Source organism: Carlito syrichta, unplaced genomic scaffold, assembly GCF_000164805.1.
Source record: "Carlito syrichta isolate Samal-C Ts95f unplaced genomic scaffold, Tarsius_syrichta-2.0.1 Scaffold128002, whole genome shotgun sequence".
Classification (NCBI taxonomy): Eukaryota; Metazoa; Chordata; class Mammalia; order Primates; family Tarsiidae; genus Carlito; species Carlito syrichta.
Genome location: NW_007072098.1, coordinates 224,726 through 242,572, shown reverse-complemented (window position 1 = coordinate 242,572; position 17,847 = coordinate 224,726). Strand labels below are relative to the sequence as shown.

At 42.6% G+C, this 17,847-nt stretch overlaps 1 protein-coding gene across 1 annotated transcript in view; it reads left to right on the top strand.

Annotated features, from left to right (window-relative positions):
* Window positions 1-17: 17 nt before the first annotated feature.
* The window catches only part of ZNF827 (zinc finger protein 827), a 192,311-nt gene continuing 174,481 nt past the window's right edge, over window positions 18-17,847 (top strand). Inside the window, exon 1 of the mRNA XM_008048882.2 lies at window positions 18-131. The gene's annotated coding sequence lies outside the window, so the exon portion shown is untranslated. The remainder of the gene's footprint in view (window positions 132-17,847) is intronic.

The following is a 17,847-nucleotide window of genomic DNA, read 5'->3' as shown; positions in this document are numbered from 1 at the left end:
GGGGGGGGGGGGGGGGGGGGGGTCAGGGGAGGTCTGCCCTGCTCGGACAAAATGGGCTTCACTGTTCTCTGCGAACTTGCCCTTAGATGGCAACTTTGGGAGCTGATGAGCTTGTGTGCGAAAACAGGGCGGTGAGGTTATTTGGTCATTTTCCTTTCTTTTCTCCCCCTGCTTTTAAAAAAAAAAAATGTTGGCGGGGTTAGAGGGAGGGTGTGAGAGAAGAAGGGATTTATCTGTTTGGGCCGTGACGGAGATGGAACGCCTTCCCTCTCCTCTTGTGTGTAGCGCAGTCGGGCAGCTGCAGCCTGCCCTGCTGGTGACCTTGACCCTGACCTCGTGAGACTACCCTCTCCGTCTGAGAGGAAATTCAGGCTCCATTTTAGCTTATGTGCTTGGTGGGCCTCTCCTGCGCGTTGGTGCCTGGTGATTAAGTTATATTTTGGGAGTGGGCTCTCCCACTTTGCTCTCTAACTGAATACTGTTGTCCACTCACTTAAAAAAAAAAAAAGAAAAAAAAGCCTTCCCTCTACCAGTCACATAAAGTCACTTTTACTGAAGTAAGAAGCAGTTACCTTTGGAAACACCGTAAAAGTCCCAACAATTTTTCCAGGGAAGCCTTAATTTTCTAAGGTTTTCCACTTACCTTTGCTTTGAATGGGTTTTTGTGGATGTGTGCCGCCTGTTCTGAGCGTGGTTTACACATGTTTTGTAAGCAATTTGCATTTGGACTGAGCAGTTCCTGGGCAAATGGTGTATTTTGCAATTCAGTCACTGTAACCCAAGGCTTCCAAAGTGCTGAGTGAGTCTTGAAGAAACTTGCAAGTGGTGTGAAGATGTAATAATTATTGACTTTGGAAAAAATTAGTGTTAATTTGTATTTAATGTAGAATATAATTGTAGTTCTTAGTCCTAGTTTTAATGCTAAATGCTTTCTTTGTTTATTTATATGTGAGAGGAGGGTATCTCTTTTCCTGGAGGACTGTATTGTTTCAAAGTGAAAATATAGTAAGTATGGGGATTACAGTCACCCTCATGGAAGTCATCGCAGAGTTTTAAGAAGTTTTCTAGGGATAGATTTAAAAGTTGACTCTAAAAAAAAGAGTGGTGTGTATATAGACAGTAGGGAAGAGAGAACTTGGCAAAAAAATGGGGAAAATGAACTTTTAAACCAAAAAGTCCTTCTGAGTAAATACAAAAGTGGTTAATAATCATTGTCAATACATTGTTTTAAGAATCTGTAGCATTTGTCAATGTGCATTTAGAAAGTGCAAATTAGAATACAAAAAAAGGAACTTGTGAAAACTGAATCTGTAGAAAATTTGGGATGTGTTCTAATTCCTCTTAGGCCCCTCTGTGTCTTTGCACCCCTCAACAATCTGAAAGTTTTCTACAGCATAAACCATTGCTACTTATACTCTTCCTATGTGTCAAATCGATTTTTCTGTTATTAAATATAATGCTAGCACAGTCTGGATCTACAAAGCCCACAGTCCTCCCACTCCACGGCACAGAGACCAGGGAACCTGGAAGTTCCACCCTGGAGTGGATTAGTCCTGGAAATCCAGACTAGCACTTGGTATTATCTGATACCAAGTCTGGGGTGAGCTTCAGCTCCTGGCACAGAGTACCAGCAATTCCCTAGGCTGGGCTCCGGCCTGCTAAGGTTTCCTCGCTCCTTCTGTTCAGCTAGACACCCATGGGACTGTTGAGAACCGAATTAGCTTTGGAGATGGGTGAGCCTTTAACCTGACACTACTAACCTAAGCCTTAGGTTTCTGATTTAAAATTCTACACAGTCATTTCCTCCTGTGCCTCTGAAGTAAGTGTGTCTGTTTGTATCTGTGTTTGTTTTTGTTCTATGGGTCTCATCCATATGCTGAAAAAGATGGCCGGTATTGAGTGACTGAGTGATCCTATTCCTAAGAATCAAAAAGAAGTTATATATTCACTTTCACAGGTGACGCCCCACCCCCAGCAAAGAGTGCTAAACCTACACTCTTTTTGGTGGATGCTGTTGTAAATTATTACTCAAAACGGAACCTTTATTTCTGGGCCTAGACCAATAATTATCATTCAGGGATTTGAGTCATAACTCTGCGGCTGTTGATGGCCCTTTTACAAAGTTCTTTCCACGAACAAGTCCCAGTGCCATGTTTAAAAAAAAAGTCATAGAGGCCCTTTGCCCTATGCCTCCTGCTTTCCTTTAGCAAGAACCCAGTCTGCATCACTTTATGAAGTTTGTCAGTCTGAAGCAGAGGAAGAGAGGGAAACTGATCCTGTGACTATTTCCCAGGCAGGGAGGGGGCTAGGTGCTTTGCAGACACTATTGCATTTGAAATCACAGGCTGAAGAGGAAAAGGAGAGGAAGGGCTCCCTCCTGTATTTGCTACATTTGTAGTCCTTTTACCATTGGTGAACTTTGAAGATTTCCTCATTAGCTTCCACTTACCCATAAACACAGATGAGTTTAGATCCTATTATATGTGTCGTTGGAAGTTTGCCTGGTGCCTATTCCTAAGGGGAAGCACAAAGGAAAAGTTAGCAAAACAGTTGTTTTATTATTCCAATATTTTTTATTGTTTACTCAGTTGCCGGTCAAGACCAGAACAGGCTATTGTGTTCTTCATTAACAAAATGTGAAAAGACTCTCTTGCTTTCTAGTAAAATTGGGAAGCAAAATGACTGAAAAACAAGAAGACCCCTTATTTTTGTAATGTTACAAATCTTTTTATGTCTAATGAAAGAGAAAGGGTAGAAGATTGAGCTCTTTCCCCCTATTTATTCTTACTAATTTTTGAGGTGCCCTCCTGACTTACCATGGCAGAAACCAAGTGGGAAAAAAAACTTGAGTCTAAAATAGCAAAATATTTCCCTGATCCTGTCAGTCAGAGCCAATGATTCCAAGGTATCCAGAAGCAGCCTAGGTTGATGCCTGGTAATGATACCTACTTGTTCTCTGAAAAGAACATTTGTGCATTTCTAATACAATATAAGTAGGGTATCACTGAGCTTTCCTGTTAAATATGGAAGATAGCTCAAAATCATATTCCATCTAATGCTTCAAAATAGTTTCTAATAAAAAAATTGATTTTTAATTTATCTGTGTGCTGCCATCTCACTCTGGGGATGACACAGCTGGTGTGAGTTGACAAGTCTCTCTGCACAAAGTGTTAATAAATCATGTTGGAGAAGTATAAATTGGACAGCTTTCAGCTAGTGTTAGAGCTTGCTGTGCATTTGAGATTTTAGAGTCTTTGAATGGCCTCTATTAGGAGCATTCTGAGGGAGGTGTAGACAATCTCTGTCTTGTGAGGCTTGTAAAATCAGATGGACAAAAGCTGTGGGCACACCTAAGGGAGAGTGTGTTTTGGTGGAATGACCAGGCAGGATTCTCCTGGAGTCAGAGGTAGGTTTAAAACACGAGTACTATTAATGTCAACATGCTCTTGTAGAAAAGGCCAGATTAGAAATGTCTGGTGCCTGACTGGGTTGGCAAACTAGTTTACTTAGTAATCTAAGTAGTTTAAGTTCAGATCGTGTCTGGACAAGTTAGTTTCACAAAAGAGAAAAACTATCATCCTGTATCACTAACCCTAGTCACTTAAATGCAAATTGGTATCTTTGGACTCAAAGATGACAAGGTGTCTTAGTCCATTTGGACTACTGTAATAAAATCCCTGGGTTTTTTTTTTTAATCTTTATTTTTTACACAAACTATAGAAATTTATTGCTCACAGTTCTGGCGGCCGGTTAGTTGAAGATCAAGGCCCTGGCAGATTCGGTGTCTTGTGAGAGCTTGATCCCTGCTCCTACCATGGTACCTTCTCTCACTATGTCTTCACATGGTAGAAAAGACAGATGATCTTCTCCAGCCCCCTTTTATAAGGGTCTGAGCCCCATTCATGAGGGCTCCACCTTCGTGACCTAGTCACCTCCCCAAGGCCCCACCTCAATACTGTCACATTGGGGATTAGGTTCCAACATATGAATTTGAGGGAGAAGGGAAGACACAAACAGACCACAGCACACAGTATGAGGAAGGGGTATGATGGTAGAATCCACATTGCTGTATTGTGTAAAGCTCCCTGGTTTCTTTTATTTATTTTTATTTTTATGTTTTAGATTCAAGGGATGCCTGTGCCGTTTTGTTACACAAGCATACTGGGTGATCGGATGAGGTTTGGGCTTCTGTGGAGCCCGTCACCTAGGGGGTGGGCATGGTGCCCAATGGGTGGTTTTTCAACCCTTCCCCCCTTCCTCCCCTTCCCACCTTGGGAGTTCCCAATGTCTGTTGTTCTATCTTTATGCCTGTGTGTAACTCCTTGGTTTCTGTGACTGGTCAGTTATGCCATCTGTGAATGCTGAAGGGGATCATATTCCTGAGATTGGGTTAATATATCCTTTATCCTCATTTGAAGTTGCCATGTCCTCCATTCTTCGTTTGTAAATATCGGTTGGAGTATTAGGATAGAGAAGGAAAAACAAACAGAACAGACGGGAGCTGATCTCTCCATTCTGAGTGATGTATTAGTAATTTTCTATAATTTAATCAGACTGATCGCAGAACAAGATAATGAGAGTGTGACCTACAAAATAGGACTTTTGGGGGCGTTAAAGGATTTCTAGCGAAAGGTTTTACAAGACCATAGGCTTTGTGGTACAGGAATAGATTTGGGGTTTTCGTTTATTAGAAAGAAATCCAGACCGAGCCTCGTTAAAATAACACGTGACCTTTTAGGGGTCAGATTTCATTACTATTTTGGCTTAGTGTACTCTTAGCATTACACTTAGAGGTGTAGATTGTGAATGATGGTGCCTCTTTCTGATGCACTGTTTTCTGTCTCCTACTTTGCTAGGTGTAGCCCAATAATTCATACCATCTAGGGCTAAGTGTACAAAACACTTTATGGTTCATGGTAGCCGAAATGTCTTCTGTCATATTTTATAAGAGAATAATGTACAAAGCACAGACCTTAGAAATAGCTAAGGGTACTCAATGGACTAAAGTTTCTAGTGCTTTCTTTCTTCTATTTGGGAGCAAGTTTTATATTTCTATTCTCTGTCTGTAAATTATATTTTTTATGATATTGGAGAATAGTGTATGACCAGGTGCTGAAGCAGGGGCCTCTCAGATAACTCTTATCATTCCCCAGGGACCCACCTTGGGATTCAATTGTTGTAGTTACAAGGTAGTTTCATAAATTAAAATCAGACTTTGGCTTGATTCTAATCTTAAACTGCATGGGTATATGTTGCTGTTTATTTTATAAAAGTTAGCTTCACCGTGTGTATATACATACACATACACACATACACACACACACACACACACACACACACACACACACACATGCACGCACACACGCTGGACCGTAGCTAATTTTATAAAATGCACAATGATACGTGCCCACGGTCTGAGGTCAGAATGTGACCTTTAGCAACTCTGCTTTTACAGACTGACCTAGGGTTATATGAAATGCAGCAGATTCCGTGTGCCTAAAAACGATATCCAACTGTCCATCCCCTTCTTATTAAAAAACAGACCCCACCACTGAAGCTGTCTCTGGAGCTCTTACATGACCAGGTTGAGGCACTCTTTGCTTCTGTTTTTAAGAGAATCCTGATTCAGCCAAGTTTTATCTACCAGCTTGAAAGAAATGAACAGACCTTCTTGGAGGCTGGGGCCTGAAAAAGCAAACCCTAAAATAATCCCTGCCTCTCTCTTTCTTTCTCTTTGGTAATTTCTCCATGGGTCAGAAAAGTGGTTAGACCCCATCAGAATTGTGGTGTGAAGGAAGAAAGGAAAGGGGTGAGAGAGAGATGTGGCGCTCAGGGTGAATTGTTCTGAGTGCTCTGAAGAAGCTGGCCTTCAAAGGAGACTGAGGAAGGCCAGGAGAAAATGATCTTTTACATGATTGATCAGCAGCACTCTGCTTATATGAGCTTTTGAAACAAGCTTCTGTACTTGTGGAGGGTGATAGATTTTTCTAAGATTATATAGTTACTAGCATCTTAGGTGGTGTATTTTAAAAAGGTTTTGTTGTTGTTTTGTAATGAGAGGGAGAAAGTAGCATCTGTGACTCTGCCCTCTTTTAACTTTGTCTACTGTATATCGTACAACTACAGGCAAAACAGAGAGCTCATATGCTTTCGAAGTTCCCAGGGTCGCAATCAAGTGTGTAATCTCTGGGGCCAGGCTGTTCAGATCCCAGCTCTGCCACTGACTAGCTGTGTGACCTTGGGCAAGTTACTTACCTTCCCTGTCCCCCAGTTTCCTCATCTTTAAATAGTGTTAATAGTTTCTATATCATAGAGCTATTATAAGGATGAATGGAATGCATATATAAATGTGCATACTATACATGTACACAGAATCATGCCTAATTAGTGCCTGCTACATAGAAAGAACTCTCTAAGTAATACCTGTTATGAAGTATGTTGAAAAATGTTTCAGTTTGTTTAAATTTTGGTTAGATGGCCGGCATGGTGGCTCAAGCCTGTAATCCCAGCACTTTGAGAGGCCGAGGCGGGAGGATTACCTGAACCCAGGGGTTCGAGACCAGCCTGGGGCAACTTGGTGAGACCTCATCTCTATAGTAAATCAAAAAATTAGCTGGACGTGGTAGCACGTTCCTGTAGGTCTGGCTACTTGGAAGGCTGAGGTAGAAGGATGGCCTGAGACCAGCAGGTCGAGGTTGCAGTAACTGTGAGCGTATTACTACACTCTAGTCTGGACGACAGAGTGAGACTCCAACTCAAAAAAAAAAAAAAATTATGGTTAGACTATAGGCATTTTTGACCTAGAACTTTTTTGGAGGTTTCTATGTTGTTGTTGTTGTTTTTTCTATATATCTCATTAGAGTGGTGAGTAATAATAATGTGATATGGTGCAATTCTTTTACAAGGCTATTATTGTAGGGCTTGCCTAATACTTGTTTCATAGGCCAACAATGTTATATGAGGCTTTTACTATAGGAATGAGTTTCTCTGTTTATATGATTTGGCCTGAATTATGTCTAAGTCGTATAATATTCATATGCATTATGGCCAGGTTTTACTATAAAGTGAGGATAGTAAATTCTCCTTCAGAGGCTTCCAGTGAGACTCCAATTAGAGAATAGGTGTTCAATAAATGTTTATTTATTCTTCCATTCAGCGAGCAGTCCACTGATTAAAATAACCCAGAGGAAATTTATATTGGGTGTTCCATATACTATATAGGTAATAGTTCACATTTAGCTCAGAAAGGCAGGGTTGGCTGTTTCTAATCACAGAGAACCAATCCAAGAGAACACAGCAAATGTGTCTTCAATGAAGGATGAGGGTGTGTGTGTGTGTGTGTGTGTGTGTGTGTGTGTGTGTGTGTGTGTGTGAAAGAGAGAAAGAAATCGATCGTACCAGAGGTCACAAGCTGGTGGCATACTGATGTGTACTGCCCCACGCAGTATGTTTAAAAACTTGAGACAACATTTTAGAAATTGGAGCTTTCATCTAAAAATCAAAATTCCCAACTTTTTTGAAAACTTGGAAGAGCTAGCCGCACTAGGCCTACCTCCCCACATGGCAGCAATCTGCTGTCGTCGGTGGCGGCTGTCTCCCTTCCCCAGGCATGTGCTCGTCAGTCTGCCACGGCTCCTGCCACTCGGCCACCATGTTTCCATATGCATATACACCTGCCCACCTCCCGTAGGTATCTCACCTCCTGGCCCCTGCAGGCTTTTGAAGTAGGAACTATTCTGTGTTCCCCAACATCCTTTGATCTTTTAATTCCTCACTGAGTCCAAGGGATTGTATACCTCCTTCAGTGTCAGTATCAGGAAGCAGCTGTAAGGTAGAGATTAAGATCCTGCCTGGAAGGATCACCTGAGCCCAGAAGGTCGAGGCTGCAGTGAGCTGTAATCGTGCACTCCACATTGGGCAACAGAGTGAGACCCTGACTCAAAAAAAAAAAAAAAAAAAAAAAAAATTCCTGGCTGCACCATTTTAGCCGTGACATTAGCAAGTTATTGCAATCCTGTCTTTCTCATCTGTAAAGTGGGAGGCCATTGTAGGTTCTACTGTGCACTTACTATATGCCAGATACGAGTCTAAACATCTCCATGTATGTATGTACAGTTAAAGTAATCCTGGCCGGGCATGGTGGCTCATGCCTATAATCCCAGCACTTTGGGAAGCCTAGGTGAGAGGATTACCTGAGCTCGGGAGTTCAAGATCAGTGTGGGCAACTTGGCTAGACTTCATCTGTACAATAAATCAAAAAAGGCCGGGCGCTGTGGCTCAGCCTGTAATTTCTGCACTCTGGGATGCCGAGGTGAGAGGATTGCCTGAACCCCGGGTGTTCGGAGTATGTATGTATGGAGATGTTTAGACTCATATCTGGCATATAGTATGTGCATAGTAAATTGTGGCCATAGTAATACATCTGAGATATGAGTTTGTTTCAGCTGAGAATTTCAGTAGGATTGCTTTATTTTTTAATTTTAATTTTTTGAGTTGGAGTCTCTGTTGCTCAAGCTGGAGTACAGTGGCACACTCACGGCCACCGCAGCCTCGACCTGCTAGGCTCAGGCGATCCCTCTGCCTCAGCCTTCTAAGCTGCTGGAAGTACAGGCACGCGCCACCACATCCAGCTAATTTTTTTTTTTTGAGTTGGAGTCTCACTCTGTCGCCTAGGCTGGAGTGCAGTGGTGCACTCACAATTACCACAGCCTCGACCTGCTGGGCGTAGGCGATCCCTCTGCCTCATCCTTCTGAAGCTGGAACTACAAATGCACACCACCACACCTGGCTAATTTTTGTGATTTATTCTAGAGACAAGGTCTTGCCTAGCTGCCCAGGCTGATCTCAAACCCCCAGGCTCAGGCAATCTCCTTGCCTCGGCCTCCCAAAGCGCAGTGCTGAGATTACAGGCTGAGCCACCACACCCAGTCTTTTTTGATTTATTGTAGAGATGAGGTATAGCCAAGTTGCCCAGGCTGGTCTTGAACCCCCGGACTCAGGCAGTCCTCTCACCTAGGCCTCCCAAAGTGCTGGGATTAGAGGTGTGAACCACCTTGCCTGGCAAGGATTACTTTAACTATACTTGGTCATTAGTCCAGGACAACTATTGATGCTCATCAGTTTTTGGTCACCATCAGCCAACCCAGTGGTTCTCAACCTTAGATACACATTAAAATCACCTGGGAGATTTAAACAACTACAAACACCCCCATGGATTTAAGTTTAATTGACGTAGAGTGGAGCCGGGACATGCACATTTTTAAAAAGCTCCCTGAGCTGGGCTCACTCCTATTATCCCAGCACTTTGAGAGGCAGAGGCATGAGGATCACTTGAGGTCAGAAGTTCAAGACCAGCCTGGGCAACATAGCGAGACCCTGTCTCTACACAAAAATGAAAATAAGAAATTAATTGGGTGTGGTGTCGTGCGCCGGTTGTAGTTCCAGCTACTCAGAAGGCTGAAGTGGAAGGGTCGCTTGAGTACAGGAGGTCAAGGTGGCAGTGAGCCATGATCCTACCACTGCACTCCAGCCTGGACAACAGAGTGAAGCTGTAACACACACACACACACACACACACACACAAGTTTCTTGGGTGATTTGGTTAATTTGTTTAATCCTAGGGTTGAGGACCCCTGAACTAAACAGAACTCCCGCTCTGGGATGATATCATTTCAGCCAAAAATAAAGACATGTGATGCTGAGCCTGGGTAGCTTATTGATGATAATTTGTTAGTCTCAAAACCCTCAATTAGCTTGTGGACTTGAGTAATTGACTCCAACTTCTCCAGGCTGGAAACCAGAGAGGCTCAGGGAGGGAATCTACAAGAGGCAGAGGATGTGGGCTTCTTCCTCACACTCTTCATCACCAGTGTTTCTCACTGGCTTCATGACCTTGGGCAAGTCACTTAACCTCTCTGTGCTTAAGTAACTCCATCTTGCAAAATGGAAAACAAGACCGGGCGTGGTGGCCCAAGCCTATAATCCCAGCACTTTGGGAGGCCGAGGTGAGAGAATTGCTCGAGCTCAGGGGTTCGAGACCATCCTGGCAATTTGGTGAGACCTCGTCTCTACAGTAAATCAAAAATTAAGCCGGGTGTGGTAGCGTGCACCTGTAGTTCCACCTACTTGGAAGGCTGAGGCAGAAGGATCGCCTGAACCCAGCAGGTCGAGGCTGTGGTGGCCATGAGCATGCCACTACACTCCAGCCTGGGCAACAGAGTGAGACTTCAACTCAAAAAAAAAAAAAATGGAAACCAGTACATAACCCATACCTTCTGTTTACATTATGCGTTATTGATCATGACGCTTATTCACTGATACTATCTGCCTGTGACACAGGCAAGGAAGGGTTACTTTTTCCACCCATTGGGCAGAAGTGGACACTAAGCCACAGAGAAGAAGAAGCTGGCTTGTGGCTGCCAGTGTCAGCATGACCAAGAGTCGGGTTTGTCTGATGGTCTTTGAGGCTCAATGCAGCTCTAGGTCTGTGGACTCTTCATGGGATCTCACCACCTGAAGGAGAGGCCTTGGCCACCTCAGAGTGCTTGGAGACCCTTCACTATAGGAGATGCTGATGGAACACGTGGCTCTGTGGTTCATGAAAACCTGTGCTGTCAATAATGTTTATTTCCTCAAAAATTTAAGAGCTGGGCTTTTGACCTTAGTCTAAGCAAAGGGAAGGAGAACAGAGTCCTATGCAGTGCCATTTTCTGGGGCCTGAATTACATGCTCCATATGGAGACCACTGTCTCGTGCAATGGCCTAGAATTAGGCGTCGTTTTCTAATCTGCACTTGTCTGGCCCTACTTGTTAACCCAACAGTCCTCCCTAAAGCATGAAACACAGCTGTATTTGGGAGGAAACACAGCATGGGAGACCCTGCGTTCCAGGAAACGTTACTGAAATGTGCTATAGGGCTTCTCTCTTCTAGGGGAAAGCAAACCTCAAATAATCATGTATTGGGTTTTAATCTGACCTTAAGAAAGTAAGAAATCAAATTATAGTGAACCACTTTCTGACATTTATAGAAAAAGAGAAAATTCACAATCTAGAAGTAGAGTCTGGGCTGGCTAGACTACTAGATTGCAGCTGGAGAGAACTGCTGTGCACAAATGTCTACTCAAAGACTTGTTGATGGGTGAAAAAATGAACGCAGAAGAGGAAAAGTGAAGGGGTTTAAATGCAACTTGAAAGCGGTCCATAAGGCTGGAACCATAGAAATCACAGATACTTACAGATATACCTCTTCATTTATTTAAGGAGCTGCATTGGTTTTTTTTGTTTGTTTTTTGAGTCAGAGTCTCACTCTGTCACCCTGGTTGGAGTGCTGTGGCTTGCTTATGGCCACTGCAGCCTCAACCTGCTGAGTCCAGGCAATTCTTCCACCTCAGCCTTCCAAGTAGCTGGAACCACAAGTGTACCACCATGTCTGGCTGAGTTCAAAAAAATAAATTGTACAGACAAGATCTCACCAGGTTGCCTGGGCTGGTCTTGAACCCCTGGGCTTGGGCAGTCCTCTCACCTCTGCTTCCCAGAGTGCTGGGATTACAGGTGTGAGCCACCATGCCCAGCTTGTATTGGCTTTTAATGACGAAAGTAATATCTGCTTAGTATAAATAATTAAGTCTATGCATAGAGTTTTCAAGTGTGGAAGTCCCCTCATCCCAATTTCTACCTCCAGAGATAGCCACTGTTCATCAACAAGCAATATTTAAAATTCAGACGTTAATTTGAAAAATGGATTAATCCTAGCAGAGCTGGCTAAATGGAATTTACAGAATTCAGAACAGGGGTGGCAACATCGCCCTTGTAAAGTGATTAGACACATCTCTATTATTGAATACCAGATTGGGTGCCCTGATTCGAAGGTAGAAATTGATAAGCTACCCACCAGAAGGGAGGCAACTAGGATACCGTAGACTCTTAAAATCATCGTATGAGAAATTCATTATCAAGGCAATTGGAAGATCTAATCTGAAGATAAGAGAGGGAGTGGATAAAAATTGTGCATGATAGCCACATTCAAATATATGAAGTTCTGTCAAGTGAAAAAGGGAGTAAACATATTCTGAGTTGTTCATCCTATATTCCCAGCTTGTGTATTATAACTGATATTTCTTTCATTCATTTATTCATTCATTCCCCCAACAATTACTGAGTGTGTGTGTGTGTCAGGGATTAGAAATTTATAGAGCTAGGCTGGGTCCGTGGTGGTTCACGCCTATAATCCCAGCACTTTGGGAAATTGAGGCGAGAGGATTGCCTGAGCCCATGGGTCCGAGACCAACCTGGGCAACTTGGTGAGACCTCATCTCTATAATAAACCAAAAAAATAGCTGGGCATGATGGCACATGCCTGTAGTTCCAGCTACTTGGAAGGATTTCCTGAGCTCAGTATGTCGAGGCTGCGGTGACTGTGAGCATGCCTCTGCACTCCAGCCTAGGTGACAGAGTGAGACTCCAACTTAGAAAAAAAAAAATAGAAAATTGTAGAGCTGAATAGAGCATGGTCCCTGCTCACAAAGAGCTCACAGCCAAATGGACGGGGAAAAAGATGAAAACAAATACTTAAAATTCTGCTTGAAAAACATTTTCATGAATCTCTGCCAAGCAGAAAAGAGAGACCAGGACCAATAGGGTAAGAGTTGGGAGAAAGGCAAATTTGAATTGATAAGGTCTTGTTGAATAAATGAAACTGTCCAAAAATGAAACAGAAGATTTTGTGTTTAGAAAGTAGCTTGTTTCTCTGCCCATCCGGGTGATTTTCTGAGGTCTTCAAGTACTGTGAGTGGGACGAGGAAGAGGAGCATTGAACTCTAAAGCTTTTTAATACTACGGAAAAGAATTCTATAAGGTGCTGCTTTGCTTGGTTTCCGTTACAGAACTGGAATCTGCTTCCATAGCAGGGGGACTCATCTTTGAGTATAAGTGATTGAGAGCTTTTGGGAGTCAGGGCATGTGGCAACGCACATGGTGTCCTGTCAGAGCAGTGGGGACTGGGTTGGCTGACAGTTTTCATCCCCTCTTGGTGCTCATTCATTAAGGCAAAATTTTGAGCATTATCCTGACTCACAAAAGTTCTGCAGGATGCAGTCTCTGCTGACAGTTCTTTCAAATGTTGACACGAAACAATCACAGAGGATAAGTACAAATCAATATGCTAACAAGTGCAAGACAATATACTATGAATGAGATGTGTAAATGTTTGAGGAAACGCAGAGTAAGCGTGATGCTAATAGATTCTTGAGGAGGAATGATAATGCATCCTCAAGGAAGCGATGGGTTTCGATCTTGAGAGGAGAGAGAGAGAACATTCCAAGTTAAAGAAATGACAGCAACTAAAAAGTACAGTAAACCCAAGCGCGTTTATGTGAGAAATACTAGGAGAAAGGACTTCGTTGAACCAAAGCGACCATATTGGCGATGTCAGAATAAGAGCTGGGAAAAATATGGTGGGAGCTGGCTAGGTGATAAGAGATGAAGATGGCTGAAATTAGTGGTTTGATGACATCTCAAAAATCAGCTTTGAAATGTGGTGGTTTCTTTCACGGTGATAAAAATGGAGATGGAGAATGATGCCTAAAGGAAGAAACGGCCTTTTTGAGGAGGGAGGCTTGCTGGAAAACCAGTCTCTGATAGTCAGCAGTGGATGTGACCTCTGAAGGGGCCCGTGGGAGAGCCTTGCCTCTGAGTGGGCTTCTCGGGGTCAGTGCTGCAGGCACTCAGGCCAGGCTTGCCCTCCCCACCTGCCCCTTCTCTTTTCTTTGGTTCCTGAATAATTGACAAGGAAAGTCTTAATGTGATGTCTCCTCTTGAAGCATCATAAAGTATGTGCTTTTTGCAAAAAATAGCATATCTAACACTTATTTGTGTATATTGAAGTGTAATGACAAAACAAACCTATGTGAACATACCGCCCAGTTTAACGAGTTTCAGACGGGCGTAGTGGCTCACACCTGTAATCCCAGCACTTTGGGAGGCTGAAGCAGGAGGATTGCTTGAGTCTAGAAGTTTGAGACCAGCCTAGGCGAAATAGCTAAACCTTGTCTTTACAAAAAATCAGAAAATTAGCTTGAGTGTGGTGGCATAACCCTGTAGTCCCGGCTACTGAGGAGGCTGAGGAGCCCAGGAGGTGGGGGCTGCGGTGAGTTGTGATCATGCCACTGTACGCCAGCCTGGGGGACAGCGTGAGACTCCCGACAAAACAAGCAAACAGAAAAATGAAAACAAGTTTTGATACTATTGAATCTGCCTGTGCATTCTTCCCCTGCTCCCTGTCTCCTAAGAGTTCATGTTACCCTAAATGTTTTGTCTATTGTTTCCCTTGCTCTTTCCCTAGACTTGTTCATGTTGTTTAGTGCTGCTTGTCTTTGAAATGCATAAAAGTGGTGGGATACAGCATGCATTCTGCATCCCGATGTTTCATTCCACGGTTACCTCTCTGAGATTATCCACGTTGATGCACGTAGCTGTGGTGCGTTTTCATGACTCTCTAAGATTACACTGTAGAAACATACCACGATGGATGTTTGCTTTGTTTCACATTTTGCTGTCAAGAAAAGTGTGGTGAACATACATGCTTCTGTCATTTCGACCTGAGTGTAAATTTCCCTAAGACCCCGGTTTTCAAACACTTTGGTCAGAAATTAAATATTCTTGTCAGCCGGGCTCGTTGGCTCAGCCTATAATCCTGCGCCTTTGGGAGGCTGAGGTGAGTGGATTGCCTGAGTCCACGGGTTCAAGACCCGCCTGGGCAACTTGGCGAGACCTCATCTCTACAATAAATCAAAAAATTAACTGGGAGTGGTAGCGCGCCTGTAGTTCCAGCTACTTGGAAGGCTGAGGCGGAAGGATCGCCGGAGCCCAGCAGGTCGAGGCTGCGGTGGCTGGGAGTGGCCACTACACTCCAGTCTGGGAGACAGAGTGAGACTCCAACTCAAAATAAACAAACAAACAAACAAACAAACAAATAAATATTCTTATTATTAGAAAAAAATGTTTCTAATCCACTACGTCAACTCTAAATTATTTCATTATTTTATTTTTTTCATACCTGTAATCCCAGCACTGATCACATGATCCCAGGAATTCAACACCAGTCTGAGAAACATAGCGAGATCTCCTCTCTACACAAAATTTAAAAAAGTAACAGAAACACAAACAAACAAAACAATTAGCTGGGCCTGGTGGCGTGTGCCTGTATTGCCAGCGACTTGGGTGACTGAAATGGAAGCATCCCTCCTGTCCAGGAGATCAAGGCTGCAGTTAGCCTGATTGTACCACTACACTAAAAAAACAACAAAAAACAAAACAAAAAGAAGGAAGGGAGGAAAGAAGGAAGGAAGGAAGGAGGGAGGGACGGGGGGGAAGGGAGTGAGCATAATCACGTGATTTTAGGATATTAGGACATAAGAACTGCAAAGAAGCCTTACATTTCATTTATTTCAAATGTCTTTTTTGTTCATAAGAAATCTGAAGCACAGATAAGAGAAGTAAATTATCTCAAGAGCCAACTTGTGAGAAAATAAAAACATGCTGAATCTTTATGTAGTAGGTAATTTAAAAATGCTTGTTGAATGACATCAAGTGGATTTCTTGAGTGGAGGTAAGACAAATTAGTTTTTATGTGTAGATGACTCTGTGCACTTCATTGAGCAATTTGGACATAGCTTTAAAACATTAATGTAGAAATCCATTTACTATGTCACTATCTGGAGACCTTTTTTTAAAAAGTTTATTTAAGAAATTAATTTATTTGGCTCATGATTCTGAAGGTTGGGAAGTCCAGGATTGGATAGGCCATCTGATGAGAGTCTCATGCTGCTTCAACTCATGGCAGAAAGTGGAAGGGGCAAATAGTATATGTTTAGTGAAAAATATTTTCTCCAAAGAAATGTAATGAGAAGTTTGGCATTGTTTTATATCTTTGCAAATCTCCTAATGCTTGACATAACAGAAGACTAGATTCTCATATCTGCTGCTGCATTCTTTTTTTTATGACATGGAATATCTGAAGAAAGTCTGACTTCAAAAAAGATAGGCAATATCTCTTTTAGATAATTGTGAATATTGTTTGATATACATCAAGACTCAAAAAGAGATAGCTTCTTAAAGGTTAATTGCAATGTTGAATCAAAGCATTTCAATGAACTTTTCATATTTTGTTACATTAAAATCTGCTGGTCTCTCTGCGTTTGGAATGGTTCTGAATGGATTGATGTGCATATAACCTCTTGCATTGGACATTTGGGAAATATTGGTTCACTGAGTTATGTAGATTGCCAAATGTTGACACATTTTGCTCCACAATATTAAAAAAAACTTTATTGCTATCAACACTGATGTTATCTGAAAAGTCTTAAGTACTGTATTGGGAAGCTATCAAATTCACAGTATATGATACAAGTTTTCTAAAATTTTAATTCTTGCTTGAAAGCTTACATTTTATCATTGGCAACAAATACTGTCAGTTTTTCCTTGAAGTATCAGTCATATTTTATTCATTTCCAATGAAGAGTCTGCCAAATACCCACATTTGAATGACCATAGTTTGTCAGTTATTCTTTCAATTAAAAGTGACATCCAGCTGGGCACGGTGTTCATACCTTTAATCCCAACACTTCAGAAGGCCTATGTGAGAGAATTGCCTAAGCCCACGGGTTCGAGACCAGCCTGAGCAACTTGGTGAGGCCTCATCTCTACAATAAATAAAAAAATAAGCCCGGCGTGGTGGCACATGCCTGTAGTTCCAGCTACTTGAAAGGCTAAAGCAGAAGGATCACTTGAGCCCAGTAGGTCATGGCTGTGGTGGCGGTGAGCGTGCCACTGCACTCTAACCTTGAAACAGAGTGAGACACCAACTCAAAAAAAAAGTGACATCCAATGAAAAAAATGAGTGAGTTCAGCTTCTAATTCAAACACACATGTCCTTTTTCTTGAGACAGCCACCATACTTTAGTAATAACAGAAATGCTTTCTGCATATATTTCATTACATATAATATTTAAAAGATATTTACTTGGGTCCATCTTCAATAAAACAAATATTGTGACAGCTTCCTCAAAGACATTCTGAAGTGGAATTGGCAGAATTTTTCTGTTTTCTTTTTGTGTGTTAGTATTTATTTATTTATTTGTTTGCTTATTTATTTATGTATTTATTATTTTTTTAGTTGGAGTCTCACTCTGTCACCCAGGCTGGAGTGCAGTGGCATGCTCACAGCCACCGCAGCCTCGACCTGCTGGGTTCCGGTGATCCTTCTGCCTCAGCCTTCCAAGTAGCTGGAACTACAGGCACACACCACCACTCCTGGCTAATTTTTTGGTTTATTGTAGAGATGAGGTCTTGCCAGGTTGCCCAGGCTGGTCTCAAACACGTGGGCTCAGGCAATCCTCTCACCTTGGCCTCCCAAAGTGCTGGGATTATAAGTGTGAGCCACCACATACAGCCAATGTGTTAGTTTTAAAAACATGTACAACAGTGAAAAATACGATGATGACTAGTAAATGGTTTGTCGCTACTGCCTTGATTCGAGCTAAGGTGCCAACAGTTTTATCCACTTTTGCTTCCATTTCATCAGTACCAATGTCAGCGGAGTCATAGGGGCAAATGGCAGTTTAGGATTATTATACAAACAGTTTTGATCTTGAGGATTCCCGAAAGGGTCTCAGAGACCTATAGGGGTCCATAGACCACACTTTGAGAACCACTACTCTAAGGTGTCTTATCTAGAAGTGGAAGCCGGGCTCGGTGGCTCAGCCTGTAATCCTGCGCCTTTGGGAGGCTGAGGTGAGTGGATTGCCTGAGCCCTCGTGTTCGAGACCCGCCTGGGCAGCAAGACCTCATCTC